The following is a 15,159-nucleotide window of genomic DNA, read 5'->3' on the forward strand; positions in this document are numbered from 1 at the left end:
TCCTGGTGAGAATGTTCCTTGTCTTTTCCAGTTTCTTTTCTTTTCTTTTTTTTTTTAAGATTTTATTTGTTTATTTGACAGAGATCACAAGTAGGCAGAGAGGCAGGCAGAGAGGGGGGGGGGGAAGGACGCTCCCCGCCGAGCACAGAGCCCGATGCGGGGCTCGATCCCAGGACCCTGGGATCTGACCTGAGCCGAAGGCAGAGGCTTAACCCACTGAGCCACCCAGGCGCCCCTCTCTTCCAGTTTCTAGAGGCAGGCTATGTTCCTTGGCTCATGGCATCTTTCTCTGTCTCAAAGCCAGGATTACGTATCAAATACCCACATCACCCATCACTCTAACCCCCCCCCCTACTTCCCTATTGTACTTTAAAAGGACTCCTGTGAGTAACTGGGCCAATCTGGTAATTGAAGGCAATCTCCCCCTCTTAAAGTTACTTGAGTAGCAACCTTAATTTCCCCTTACCATGTAACCTGACATATTCACAGGCTCCAGAAATTGGGATGTGTATATCTTTGGAGGGCCATCATCCTGCTTTCCACAGGTAGACAGATACTTACATACATATATACATATATACATATACACATACATGTTACTTGACCTGCTTCCATGTTTATAAAAACTTGTAGTTTATACAATATATAGTTATTATATAATGGTAGTTACTATATAATGGCAGTAACTACTTCAAAGGGCTATTGTGAAGATTACATGAGTTAGTAAGAATAATGATCAGAGGGGCGCCTGAGTGGCTCCGTGGGTTAAGCCTCTGCCTTCGGCTCAGGTCGTAATCTCAGGGTCCTGGGATCAAGCTCCGCATCAGGCTCTGCTCAGCAGGGAGCCTGCTTCTCTTCCTCTCTCTCTCTCTTGCCTGCCTCTCTGCCTACTTGTGATTTCTCTGTCAAATGAATAAATAAAATCTTAAAAAAAGAGAGAGTAATGATCAGAGAATATACCTCATATACAGTAAGAGCTTCACTGACACTATATATATATATATATAAATATATATATATATATATTTTTTTTTTTAAAACAAATTCTTATTTCACCTTTGTTTACACTTTTCTCTCCCTACGGAATGCTGTTCCCAGCACTCTCTAGTTAAGTGCTACCCATCGTTCTAGGCCCTCTCTTACATAAAGTTTCCCTATACTCTAGACAATTGCATTGTCTGATAGAATAAGTATTCATCACATGTGGCTGGCTACCGAGCCCCTGAAATGTAGCTAGTCAGAACTGAGATGTGCTGCTAAATATAAAACACATATTAGATTTTGAAAATTTAGTGTGTAAAAAGGAATATAAAGAATTAGTGTACAAAAAAAGAATGCAAAAAAATTACACGTTAAAATGATGTTTGGGGTACGCTGAATTACATAAATATGCTATCAAAATTAAATTCACTTGTCTCTTTATTTTTTCATGTGGCTACCAGAAAATTTAAAATTACATATGTGTACTCAATGGTATTGCAGTAACAGTATTACATGGTGAAAGATGGTAGCTACACTTGGGGTGAGCATAGCATGATGTATAAACTCGTGAAATCACTACGTTGTCCACCTGAAACCAACGTAAGGTCCTGTTTTCAACTTGACTTCCATAAAAAAAATAAACAAGTGAGTCACATTTGTGGATCGCATCATATATCTACTAAGTATCCTGCTCCATTCTCTCCTCATGTATTTGTAGTTTTCAGTTTGCTTTCCTAACACACGCTGTATTGATCTACTTTGTACTAGAGCCATCTGTGTCTGTGCTGGCTCCTCAAAAAGACTGGTAGCCCTTACCAGGCAAAGGGAATGGATCTTCTAATCTCAATGAGATTCATGATAATTATACAATAAATGTTTGTGAAGCTGAATGAAAAGGGAAACACTCAGTTAATGTCTATTTGTATACAATATTTTACTGTTAACAGGAATGACCGAAAGTCAGTATGACACTCTTCAAAGCAACTTATTTTGGGGTTAAAGACAGGATTAGGATGTAGAGCAAATGGAAAAGTTTCATTAAACAATACTTAGCTTCTTACATACAGTGCATTCATCTATCTTCCACCCTACACTATCCTAATTCATTCTTTAAAGTGGTAATTGCAACCCATAAAATTGTTTTCATGATTCATTAATGACTATGACCACAGTTCGAAATGCACTGCCATGATGGGTCAGGTGCAGGCCTTCCTGGCCAGACACAAAGCACCCTAAAGACACTACCCTGATCTCAATGGCCCCACCAGGTAAGGACCAAGCCTGTGGATGGTCATGGTCCAACATGGCCTTCAGGGAAGAAACGCAGATCCACTCACACATTTCCCTTTCTACCAGCCTTCCTATTAGGGTTAGGGGCAACCTAGCATAACTACATTGTATGTTGTACAGTCACGTCCACTCCCATGAGATGCACAGTCCAGCTCAGCCTGACCAAGAAGAGTTGGTCAGCACTGAAGGTACAAAAATAAAGAGTTCAAGATAACACTGAGGGTAAGAGTCCCAAGGACTTGTCTGAGTTTTCTAAATTGTTAGGGTATATGGGAGCTTCCAAGCAAACCTGGAGAAACATTATCAACCTCAGTATTATGTATATTAAGTCAAATTATATGTTAAATCAAATACCTAACAGAAGACAGAAGGAGGCGGTGAGAGAGAGGGGGAAGAAAAATGGTAGAGGGAAAAAACATAGCAGGACTTCACAGGCTTTTATTGCTCTAGAGATCAAAACTTCGGCTACTGGTTAAAAAGAACCCACAAAATTAAAGATGAGAGAGAAAAGAAATTCCTGGCCTGAAAACAAGAGATAAGAGAATAATCTCAGAGTAATCAAGAAAAGTAATGGAAATTAGTGAGAAATCTCTCTGTACTAGGGCAATTTGACAGGAAGGAGCCACTAAAAAGACTAAGGGATAAGACTAAGTCCACAAAGGCATAGACATAAGCCCAGAGAGGCTGTGAACCAAGCTAGGTTTTTTTTTACTTAAAACAGATTATGAAAGGAAACTTTGCTGTAAGGGAAAAGAGTAAAAGGAATCTCTTTCTGAACTATGAAGAGGGAAAGGGAAGAAAGAAATAATTGATCCTGTGGACAGATGGCTACCTGTATTAGGAGTTCAATTATGGAAATATTTGTGTTTTAGGTTGCCATTAGGTTGTACCTTAATGATAGCAGAAGCATCAAACAGGACTGGAGAGCCAGTGGGCTTTGCCCCTTACTACCTCGGTGATCTTGTAACTTCAGAATAAAATGCTTTAATTAAAACACTTTACGCAATTAGTGTTTTAGTGTATCAACCCCAAATGAATAAGTATACTTACAAAAGTCATATAGAAGTAGTAAAACAATCATGCCTATCTCACATAATGCTTTCAAACTTTCTGTTGAAGCAGTCTGGACCCAGCTTGGGGGTTCTCTGTATTAATCAGTTAAGTCATTCCTCCAGACTCTTCAAATGCTGTCTCTTCCTATTCAACTACTACCAGTAAGCCTATTACATGTACACTCCCTTTATGCTTTTCAAGCAAAGACATTCCTGCGGAGTTACACTCAATGAAAATGCACAAAGGCTTAGAATTTCGATAAACCCTATAGCAAACACTTCTGTATGGTAGCGTTGACCTATTCATTTACCAGGTTTTAAAATCTGGATTTTCACATATAAGAACATACCCATTTCATATATATTAAGCACATCCATTAAAAGCACTGACTACATATACTAAAAACTATCAGTTGGGGATGTAATGTACAGCATGGTGACTACAGTTAATGATAAAGTATTATACACTGGAAGTTATTAAGAGAGTAGATCTTAAAAGTCCTCATCATAAAAAAAATTGTATAACTATACATGGTGATGGATATTAACTGTCCTTATTGTGGTGGTCATTTCACTCTGTAAATAAATATCAAATCCTTATATTGTACATCTGAAACTAATATAATGTTTTATGTCAATTATACCTCAATAAAAACAAAATTAACAAGATAATATAAATCTTAACACAAAAACAATTTTTTCTTATTAAGATCACAAGGAGGGCGCCTGGGTGGCTCAGTGGGTTAAAGCCTCTGCCTTCAGCTCAGGTCATGATCCCAGGGTCCTGGGATCGAGCCCCACATCGGGCTCTCTGCTGAGCAGAGAGCCTGCTTCCCTTCCTCTCTCTCTCTCTGCCTGCCTCTCTGCTTAATTGTGATCTCTGTCTGTCAAATAAATAAATAAAATCTTCAGGAAAAAAAAATAAATAAATGCTTTCCTAAAGACATTTTCTTCTGGTGTATGAGATTTTTTTTTCTGCTACTTCATCTACTATCATCTGCAATTTCTTAATTCTGAATTTTCTAAATAGTGAAGTGAAATTATTATATAATAAATAATGAAATACAGTGACAAAGGAGTCAACTTTATCTCCTACTCTAGAATTAAGGAATGAGGAAGATGAAAAAGAATAGAAAGAAAGGAAAAAGGCTTCCTATGAGCACAACACAGAAAAGGTCTCAAGTGCCAGAAATGAGGTTGGGACCTTGCTATCATTAATATCAATCTTTAAAATATTATATAATTTCTTGTCCAGGAAAACTTAGCCAGGTAGATTCCATTAGTATCTTCTGTAAGGGAATGTCCACGGAAATGTCAAGAAGCCTAAATAAACTAATGTAAAGTGTTATTATTCTTTTTTTAATTTTAAAGACTAAAAATAATAGAAGAAAATGATAGGGAATTAATACATTAGTCTTTCCAAAAGAAGTAAATGATTTGGCTACATCCACGCCACTTAAATATACATTTATCATCACATACATGTATGATTTCCCAGCTACTATAACAATCCCTCCATATTTATAAAACTTAAATCGTTTTTCCTAAGAAAAACACATAGGAAATACCCATTTCTCTTTATTCCAAAAGTCACTTGTTTAATCATTCATTGATCATTTATTAAGTATCTACTATGTGCAAGCCACTAAGGTAGGTTCTGGGGACACAAAAGATCATTATGACACAGTTTCTGCCACCAGCCATTTGTTCTAGTCTTCTTCAGAGGAAATTCTTTATCTATTCCATCCACGATTATTACTTTCTCTCTTTGGTTCTTTTTCACTTTACACAACTATTCTCCCCAAACCCCACATCTGTCCTGTCTCAGGTTGCCATGTCCACCCTGGCTGACCAAACTCATTTCTGTTCCCTAAGAAAACCACACGGTTCCACACCTCCATCTCCCTGGCTGTCATTTTTCCAGTCTCAATTGTGGCCCATTGTTCTGGGAAGCCTCGCCTAACTCCTGCAAAGCTTGATGTTCTCATGCTACCAGTCATTCTATCAGACCTTAACAATCAGTACTTTCATTATAATTATTTATTTCCATGACTACCACCCTTCTTTAAGAATTGGGAGGTAAGGATCTGATTCATTTTCAGATCTTCACTATCTAATTATGAACTTAGCATACAGCAAGCACCCAATAGATGTTCTTAAGAATGAATGAATGTATAATAATGTATAACTCAGAGGATGTATCAATAAATTGAGAATCTACTGGAAATATCTATCAATACAGATATTGATAAAATAATACATCTAAGAAAATAATAATCAATTAGAATTTACTGCTAGCTAAATTAGTAACAAGAACTTGAAGGCAGAATAAAATATCTTCATTTAAAAGATAAGCGCTAGCTAAATTAGTAACAAGAACTTGAAGGCAGAATAAAATATCTTAATTTAAAAGGTAAGCTACTGGAATGCCTGGGTGGCTCAGCCTGTCCGACTCTTGATTTTGGCTCAGGTCATGATCTCGAGGTCCTGGGACTGGGCCCTGTGCTGGGCTCCACACTCAGTGGGGGAGTCTGCTTCTCTCCCTCTCCCTCTGCCCCTCACCCCCACTCACACCTGCACCTGCATGCTTTAATAAATAAATAAAGCTTTAAAAAAATAAAAAGCGCAGGCTATCATGAAAAATGGAGAGCAATCCATCTTCAGGGAGTTTAAGTGACTTTTCTAGGCCTTAAATTCATCATCTGTATTTCCCTAAAACTCTGGTTTGAATCTTTATTTCATTCAAGCAATGGTCCCACTTATATTAGATTTAGCTCAAACACATGTAATCTAAATGACAAGAAACATATAAATGTGGCATATACTCCCTTATAACGTGTTCTAGCACATTTCCCTGACTTAAGTCATATCCCCTCTACCTTCAAAAATATTATATCTATAAGCATCATCACTACAACCCAAGAGCTTCTGTTAAATCAACCCACATTTTTAATTCAAATATCAAGTTAGGAATCTGTCACCATAAAAATTTATAAAATCACTGGTTTGATTCACTAATTACATGTTTTTAATACACCTCTTTCCAATATTTAGTTCTCCTTATTATCTTTAAATAAAGTTTTGAAATTTTCTTCATTAAGGTCTTCTTGTTTTACTTTTGGTGAATACAGTCCTAAATAATACTGCTTTTGTTGCTATACCACGTGGTATCTTCTTTTAAAAATTTTATTATTTGTTGCTGCCATATTACAATACTATTCATTTGCATATATGGATTATATTTAACACTCTTGATGAATCCTTATTACTTCTAATAATTTGTCACTTCTGCATTTTCTATGTAGGCAATATGCGGTCTGAGAGTCAAGTCAGCTTTAGAATTTTCAAACCACAGTCTTTAAATGTTAATTACCTTTCATTTGTGCTATTTAAAAATATACTTCTAGGCAATATCTGATCAATTTTAGGTAGTAAGAATGTGCATATAAGACAATCTAAGGTAACATTTAATTAATATATCATATTAGGAGTTTAATTCCCTTCTTGGAGAATTATAAAACTAGATAAGGTTTGTAACGAGGATCAGAAGTCATACATACAAAGATTATGCAAAGACAGATAAAACTGAAAAAAAGCATTTCACGAAACACTTAACCTTTACCACATGTGAAGCATTCTGATAAATTCTAATTTATTATTTTCATTGTTAGTTACAACCTACCAAACTGACTTTATGACCTTTGGTTTGGAAAAAGCTAGATCAATTGGATTACCAGCTTTTAAAATGAATGCTGCCACAACTTCAGTTCCTGCATTTCTGTTTATCCTTAACATCACATTAGCAATAAGGAGCACTTCAGGTGTTAAAGGTTTAATGAGAAAAAAAAGAAAAAAGAGGCAGTTTTACAATGAAAGTGGTGGGCAAATCACTTAAGCTACACCATGGTTCAAAGAGAAAAACAGAGGGAAACAAACTGAATCTTTACATAGCACATCACCGTATAGAAATATTGAACTGCCAAGAACCTGCTTCTCAGTGGGGGACACGTCCTTCTCAAATTGGGAGGAGCAGTTTATTTTCAGACAAAAACATCATCCTTTGTACCACAGTATTGTTCATTGATAGTTTATGATCTTAATACATTTGTCCAATTTTAATCTCGAATTTTATTTTGACTTCTTTACTATAGAAAAGGTATAAAGCTAAAGCATGAAAATGTAAGTTTATATAAAGTCACATTGTAATAAAAATACTTTAAATCAAACTGGGTGGGGAGGTTAGCAATAACATTTTCCTTTAAAACTGGTATTTTGGGGGGGGGGCCTGGGTGGCTCAGTCGTGATCTCAAGGTCATGAGAGTGAGCCTGACCCAGGCTCTGTGGTGGGAGTGAAGCCTGTTGGGGATTCTCTCTTTCCTCCGCCCCTCCCCTGACTGACTGACTAACTAACTAACAAAATAGATAAATAGATAAATAAATAAATGGATATAGATAAATAAATAATATGAATTAAAAAGAAGAAAAAAGAATCTTAAAAAATAGTAATCAAAAAAACAGGTATTTTGGGGACATCTGGCTAGCTCGGTTGGTATAGTGTGAGACTCTTGATACTGAGGTCCTACTTCAAACCCCATGCTCAGTATAAAGACCATTTAAAAAAAAAAAAAACTTTAGGGGTGTCTGGGTGGCTCAGTGGGTTAAGCTTCTGTCTTCAGCTCAGGTCATGATCCCAGAGTCCTGGGATCAAGCCCCACATCAGGCTCTCTGCTCAGTGGGGTGCCTGCTTCCCTCTCTCTCTCTCTGCCTGCCTCTCTGCCTACTTGTGATTTTTCTCTGTCAAATAAATTTAAAAAAAAAAAAAACTTTAAAAAATAAATAAAATAGGGGTGCCTGGGTGGCTCAGTTGGTTAAATGAATGCCTTCCTCTCAGGTCATGATCTTGAAGTCCCAGGACCCAGTCCACATTGGGCTCCCTGCTCAGTGGGGAGTTTGCCTCTCTCTCTGATCCACCCCCTTCTTGTGCTCGCTCCCTTGCTCTCTCTCTCTCTCAAATAAATAAAATCTTTAAAAATAAATAAATAAAAAATAAAATAAAATCAGTATTCTTACTTTTATTTTAAAAAAGTACTAACTGTAATTTAACAAATTTAAAAGAAGAAAGTTGTAACACAAAATAATAAATGAAAGGAGTCAGAAGGCCAAAGTGGAGAAACATCAAAATAAAGCACAAATTCTTTCTGCCCGCGCCTAGCATCCTCCATAAAACAGCCGCAGTCTCCCTCCCCTCATTCTTTTTTTTCAAAAAAATTTTTTTTAAATATTTTATCCATTCATTCTACACAGACATCACAAGTAGGCAGAGAGGCAGGCAGAGAGAGGAAGGGGGAAGCAGGCTCCCCCGCGAACAGAGAGCCCGATGTGGGGCTCGATCCCAGGAACCTGGGATCATGACCTGAGCTGAAGGCAGAGGCTTAACCCACTGAGCCACCCAGGCGCCCCTCCCTCCCCCTCATTCTTAAACATGCTGCTATACAGCAAACACTCACTAAGCAGTTCTTAAGGGCTAGATTTTGTCCCAGGACACACTTGGGCCATATACACCAAACACTCCAGTCAACTCCATGTTCACAATCCCTGACTCCATCCTGTGTTCACACTCCCTTCAATGCCCTCGCCCTACCCAGCCTCACCTTCCCACTACATACAGGGACTGTGTGGTTCGTACCTGCGTGCCAGCCAGTGTTTGATACATGCCGCATTTACTTGGAGCTGAGTACCTCCAAATAAGAGTCACATGGAAATGATGCCATAAAAGCCCAAGAAATTGAGCTTATTAAACACTCAGAGAACAAACTGGAAAACTGCAATCACTAAATTCAGACCATCAGGTACTGGCCACTTAACATTTCTTTTGTGTGGAGCCCTTCCTCTTAACCAAGTTAATCAGTAATACCTGTCTACTTTTTTCCTCTCCTCCTTTAAAAAAGATTTGATACTTTTTTTTTTTTTTAAGATTTTATTTATTTATTTGACAGATCACAAGCAGGCAGAGAGGCAGGCAGAGAGACAGGAGGAAGCAGGCTCCCTGCGGAGCAGAGAGCCCGATGCGGGGCTTGATCCCAGGACTCCGAGATCATGACCCGAGCTGAAGGCAGCGGCTTAACCCACTGAGCCACCCAGGCGCCCCAAGATTTGATACTTTTTAACTAATGATAAATTCAACTAATAACAGAAAAAAGTTGGACCTTAGCCATAAAACAGATACTGCGCTTACATAACAATTCCTCTGATACTTAAGTACGTGTACATTCTCAACAATAATTTCATTTTGATACTGAAACTACAAAACATTTTCCAATAAAAATTTGAAAATCAGGGGTGCCCGGGTGGCTCAGTCATTAAGCATCTGCCTTCAGCTCAGGTCATGATCCCGGGTCCCAAGATCAAGCCCCACATCAGACTCCTTGCTCGGCCAGGAGCCTGCTACTCCCTCTCTCACTCTCCCTGCTTGAATTCCCTCTCTCACTGTGTCTGTCAAATAAAGAAATAAAAATTAAAACAAAAAACTTGAAAATCAAAGTACAAGAACACCAAGGTGGGAATCAATCTCTGACAAAAATTAATTCAATAAAAGAGAAACACAAAATTAAAACACTGCAAATGTATACAAATGACATTCAGATGGTATCAATCTCCATTATAAACAATCACATCAGATAATGATTTTGGTTAAACCTTTGAAGATTTAAGGCCTTCTGCGGACACAAAGACATAATACTGTATTTCTTTTTCTCTCTCTCTTTTTTTAAAGATTTTATTTATTTATTTGTCAGACAGAAAGAGAAAGAGCAAGTGAGCACAAGCAGGGTAAGCAGCAGGCAGAGGGAGAAGCAGGCTCCCTGCTGAGCAGGAAGCCAGATGTAGGACTCGATCCCTGGGATCATGACCTGAGCCAAAGGCAGATGCTTAACTGACTGAGCCACCCAGGTGTCCCTGTATTTCTTTTTCTAACACTGGAAGTATCCACAGTAAGGGTCATTCTCAACTCCCAACACCAAGATTTGAATGTTTTCTTCAATCTGCAATGTAAACATCTTTCAGTAAATGCTAATACGTTCAAGCCTTTATTTCATAAGTTAAATTTCTTCAATCACTGTAGTGCTGAAGAACATTTTCTATAAGAAGAATAAATGATAAATGATATCAACTGCTTAGGATTAATTTATAACCAACTATCTTTCTGAATATCATGCAGCTTCAGAAAATTTTAGGATTCAATAAAATTAACACATACTGTTGGCCATATCATTTGCAACAAATAAATTATAACTACACAGCCCTACTTTGCCCTAGCTCTCTACCTCGCTCTTTCTCCCATTCCTTTCTGTTTCTTTCTATTTTTCCTCCTCCTACTCCTAAACTATGATATCCATTAAACTCCTAGTCTTATTCTTTTTCCCATTGTGGGAATCACTTATTTTTTTGAAGTTCAATTTTCCTGCCTTAGGTAGTAGACTCTCCTCTTCTCTTTTGCCATTCTTTTGCCCAGAAACCTTAGTGACTTCCATTAGGATTCCAGACGCCTTTCCTGGGTTTTAAGGTCCTTGACCCTTTCCTCCTCCATTCTCAACATTAAAGTTCACCTCCAATTAGAAAATCTCCCCTCTATCTTCACACCTCCTCTAATATTTCCAGCCTAAGTGCCTCAGGACTCGTACTGTTTTTACACACACACACACACGCAGCACACCTTCCCTCCTCCACTACCAATTCAAAGCCTCCCATCCTGGGAATGTTGCCTACACAGCCCACCTCTTTCACAAAGCCTTCCTTGGCTGTGCTAGGCCCAGGAAGCTCTCACTTCTCTGATCACAAAATAGAGCATCATCTGCTCTGTTCATCTGATCTGCCTCAAATACCAGTTTCTTTGACAATTAGTAAACATTGACTAATATTTGTTTATTATTTTCTATAGTTTTCCTCTCAACCAGTTTTATAAACATAACATCCTCTAAGCTAAAGCGAGCTTAACTGCAGCTAATACAGTGCTTAAAATCATCCATTTCCCTTTATTTCTTTCTGTATATTCCTACCACAAATGGACAAGGTAACAAAATATAATAAAAATGATTTTCTAAGATCCAAACTGAAACTTTATACATATATTTTACATAAATAAAAATAATTAACCTAAGAAAAATTGTTTATCATCATTTAAAAGCAATTTTATCTTAGTACCATCTTTGAATACTATGTAGTTATCCATAATTACCATAAGATAAAAAGTAAGTCAGTCTACCCCGCTATATAAAAATAAATGTGAAGGTTCCAATAGTCTTTAAATGGTAATCCACAGAATAGAAAATCCTTTGGAGACCTCTTGTGGCCAAAAAATACAAAAAACCTTAATACTTTAAAATGCACATTCCATAATTCCAAGCCATTCTCCTGCCTTTTCTCACACAACTTTATTATTTCTTAATTATCAGTAAAATATCAAACAGCAACTGACAAAAACTACTCTTTTTATCTTCAGATTTACAGCAGAAGAAAAGAGGGGATGCTAAGTCTGAGACATGAAAATCTACTTATCGTTGCTAAGAACAGACAAGAATCCATCAAAAATAAAACAACTTTTCTCCTTGAAATTTCCAGGCTACATGGTTTACTGGTCATAAATACGGAACAAAATTTGGCAACACTATGTTGTTCATGCCTAATTAAAAGCACTTCTTATCCTCATTGTTTTCTTTTTTTTTTTTCTTTTCTTTTCTTTATATGCCTGTGATTTGTACCTCAGTTTGATGAAGGCTAAGTTTTATGAATGCTAAAATGCACAAACTAGCATTCATGGGGGAACTTAGGGTAGGAGACCTCACACAATAAAAGTACAATAAAGAAAAAGTCAACACTTAAATGCTAAAAATTAGATAAAATTTTAAATAAAATTAAATTGAATAAAATACAGATGATGACTGAAGTAGCTTCAGAATGGGGAAACATCTTAGTACAAAAATAAAGGAACACTACTGTAAGCATGGACAACTTGTTTGATCCAGACCATCTACTAAAAACCCATAGAAATCGTGAATTAAAATACAATAAAAAATGTTTCAGGGCGCTTGTGTGGCTCAGTTGATTAGGTGTCTCCCTTTGGCTCAGGTCATGATCCCAGGGGCCTGGGATCAAGCCCCATGTTGAGCTCCCTACTCAGCAGGGAGCCTTCTCCCTTTCCCTCTGCCTGCCACTCCCCCTGCTTGTGCTCTTTCTGTCAAATAAATAAGTAAAAATTTTTTAAAATGTCTCTTAAACAGAGTCAAACAACAACAACAACAATAAAAAGGGGAAATCCCCAAGGGCAAAAACAAAAATAATAAGAGAGACATCTATTCCAGACAGCTGTAGGTGGGAGGTAACACCATAAAGTGCCATGCATAGGGAGCAGATAAGAAGGAATTCCAGAAGAGAACAGCCAGAGACAATATTCAAAAAGATAATGGCTGACAGGAACAATAATAAAGTAACGAACAGAGAGAATTCTTTCCCCCTACAGAGAACTCTACAGTTGAGCACCAAAAGTCACTACGGGGAAGAGCCAATCTTCTAACCCAAACCTTATGTCACAAGAGCCACAATGTTTGACAGCTTGACTTTTAAATCTCTAGCACTCCATTCTGTCCATAGATAAAGGTTAGCTTTAGACACTCACAGAAATGTAGATTAACTTTTGACTTTGCTTAGTCCAGTATGAAAATTAAAAAAAAATTACACGTTCTCAATAAACATAGGAAAAACGACATACTCTCAATGCTAAGCAAAGAAATATAAATTAAAACAAGACAAAGGCAGCCATCAAATTAGGAAAAATCCACATATGACACCCAAACTATCTTTAGTATGCCACATGGCTCTTGAATCTCATTTGATGAATAAACATTTAGGAATATCTACAGGCAAAGATGTTCGCCAGCAAAAAAAAAAAAAAAAGCCCTTCACTTTTGGCAATGTCTTTGTGGAATATTTTCCTATTTTATTTAATTTATGCCTTTATTATTTTGTTTTTTTTAAAAGTAGAAATAAGAAAAATGGGAGTGTTGCTGTTTGAGTTAAGATGGCAGAATAGTAGCGGACCCCTGAACTTGCCTTGTCCCTTGAACACAGCGAGATCAACATAAAATCATTCAGAACAACTAGGAAATTGATCTGAGGATCAAGAAAACAATGTGCACAACTGGAAAGAGAGAACATGGCAGATGCGAGGTTCTGAGACTAGGGGAGGTTCTGAGACCAGGGGAGAGAAAAGCTACAGTGCTGCTAAATGGAGGGAACATTTTTCGCAGAGTGGAACTGGAGAGAGGGAGAGCAGGAGAGAAAGCCATACCCGGGTTCCACACAAGATGCCACAGTGTGGGGATCCCCAGGGTCACACTGGCAGAGAACGCTCCCCTTCTTAGAGTACATTTGGATGAAGGCATTTTGCCTCTCCAAGGATGAAAGGCCCGCCGGGCACCTATGAGCAGCCATTCAACAGCAGGCCACAGAGACTCACGCAGAGGACACAGAACCTGGTCTCAGCTTTCCACCGTGCTTCACTGTAGACTCCAGGCAGCAACAAAGGCATGCAACTGCTTTTCTGGGACAGAACGGTGACAGGCACAATGCTGCAAGGCTCTCCTCTCAGTGGTAGGGGTCAGTGCTTAGCCAAGTTCTTTAAGATTTGGAATTCTGATCCCAGCCATTGGTTGACCAGAGGTAAAACACAGGAGAATTGTGGGGTTGGGTGTGCGCACAGCAGGGCACAGACAGGTTGGGAGGAGTGATCTGAGGAAAGCCTGGGACACAGGACAGGGGATCATTTGCTTTCCTGGGAGGACCTCATAAAGAGCAGCGACTGTGGGTTCCCTAGTTCCCTTTCTGGGGACAAGAAGGAAGGGTGATGCCATCTTCCACTCTCCCTAGCCCCCACAACCAGCACTGCAGAACTTGAGAGAGAAACACAGCGCTGCCAGTGGAAGCTGGAGTCGCTTACACCAAACCCTGCCCCATTGCTCCAGACAGGGACTTCTTTAATAGGCAGGTCTGGCCACAGCCAATGCAGCAGACCTCTCCCCGAGAAGACCAACACAGGCCCCCTGCATGTAAGCACATCTACTGATCACAGAGTGCTCCAAACAATCAGCTTCAGTTCTAGTGGAAACAGGACCAGGCTTTTATTCTTTTTTTAATTTTTTTTAAAATTTTTCCTTTGGAATGAGGCTTATAGTTTTTTGTGTGTTACTTGGTTTGTTTCCTTTTCTTATTTTTTGGATCATGCTTTTTTTTTTCTTTCTTTATTTCTTTCTTATTTTCCTTAGAATCAGGCTTACAGTTTTTTGTTCATCTGTTTGCTTTAATGTTCCATTTCCTTTTCTCTTTTCTTGGATCAGGAATTTTTTTCTTTTTTTTTTTAAATTAGACTTATCTTCACAAACAAATTAAAGCACATCTAGTTAAAGGTCCAAACACTCCCCACTGCAAGCAAAGAGGAACTCTGGAGAGGACTGATCTGTGGGAAAGAGCTACCAAAACACAACAGCAGAGTGCACAAGCATACACCAGAAACACTTCCTGAAGCGCCAGGCCCTAGATTCTTAATGTAGTATTACTCTCAGGAGCAGGAAACACAACAAACTTCCACAAAACGCAAAAGACAAAAGCCCAGACATAATGACAAGACAGAAAAATTCTCCCCAAAAGAAAGATCAAGAAATCATAGCCAGGGATTTCCTTAAAAGAGATATAAGCATAGAGCTCAACAAGAATTTAGAATAACACCTAAAAATTAGTCAGACTGAAATAAAAATGCTAAAACTGAGATGCAAAACTGACTGGAGAT

The 15,159-nt window shown here is 38.2% G+C and overlaps 1 protein-coding gene across 3 annotated transcripts in view; it reads right to left on the reverse strand.

Annotated features, from left to right (window-relative positions):
- The window catches only part of MSH3 (mutS homolog 3), a 174,280-nt gene that overhangs the window by 136,944 nt on the left and 22,177 nt on the right, over positions 1-15,159 (reverse strand). The window lies entirely within an intron of this gene.

Source organism: Lontra canadensis, unplaced genomic scaffold (assembly GCF_010015895.1).
Source record: "Lontra canadensis isolate GAN:19392208 unplaced genomic scaffold, GSC_riverotter_1.0 scaffold4, whole genome shotgun sequence".
Classification (NCBI taxonomy): domain Eukaryota; kingdom Metazoa; phylum Chordata; class Mammalia; order Carnivora; family Mustelidae; genus Lontra; species Lontra canadensis.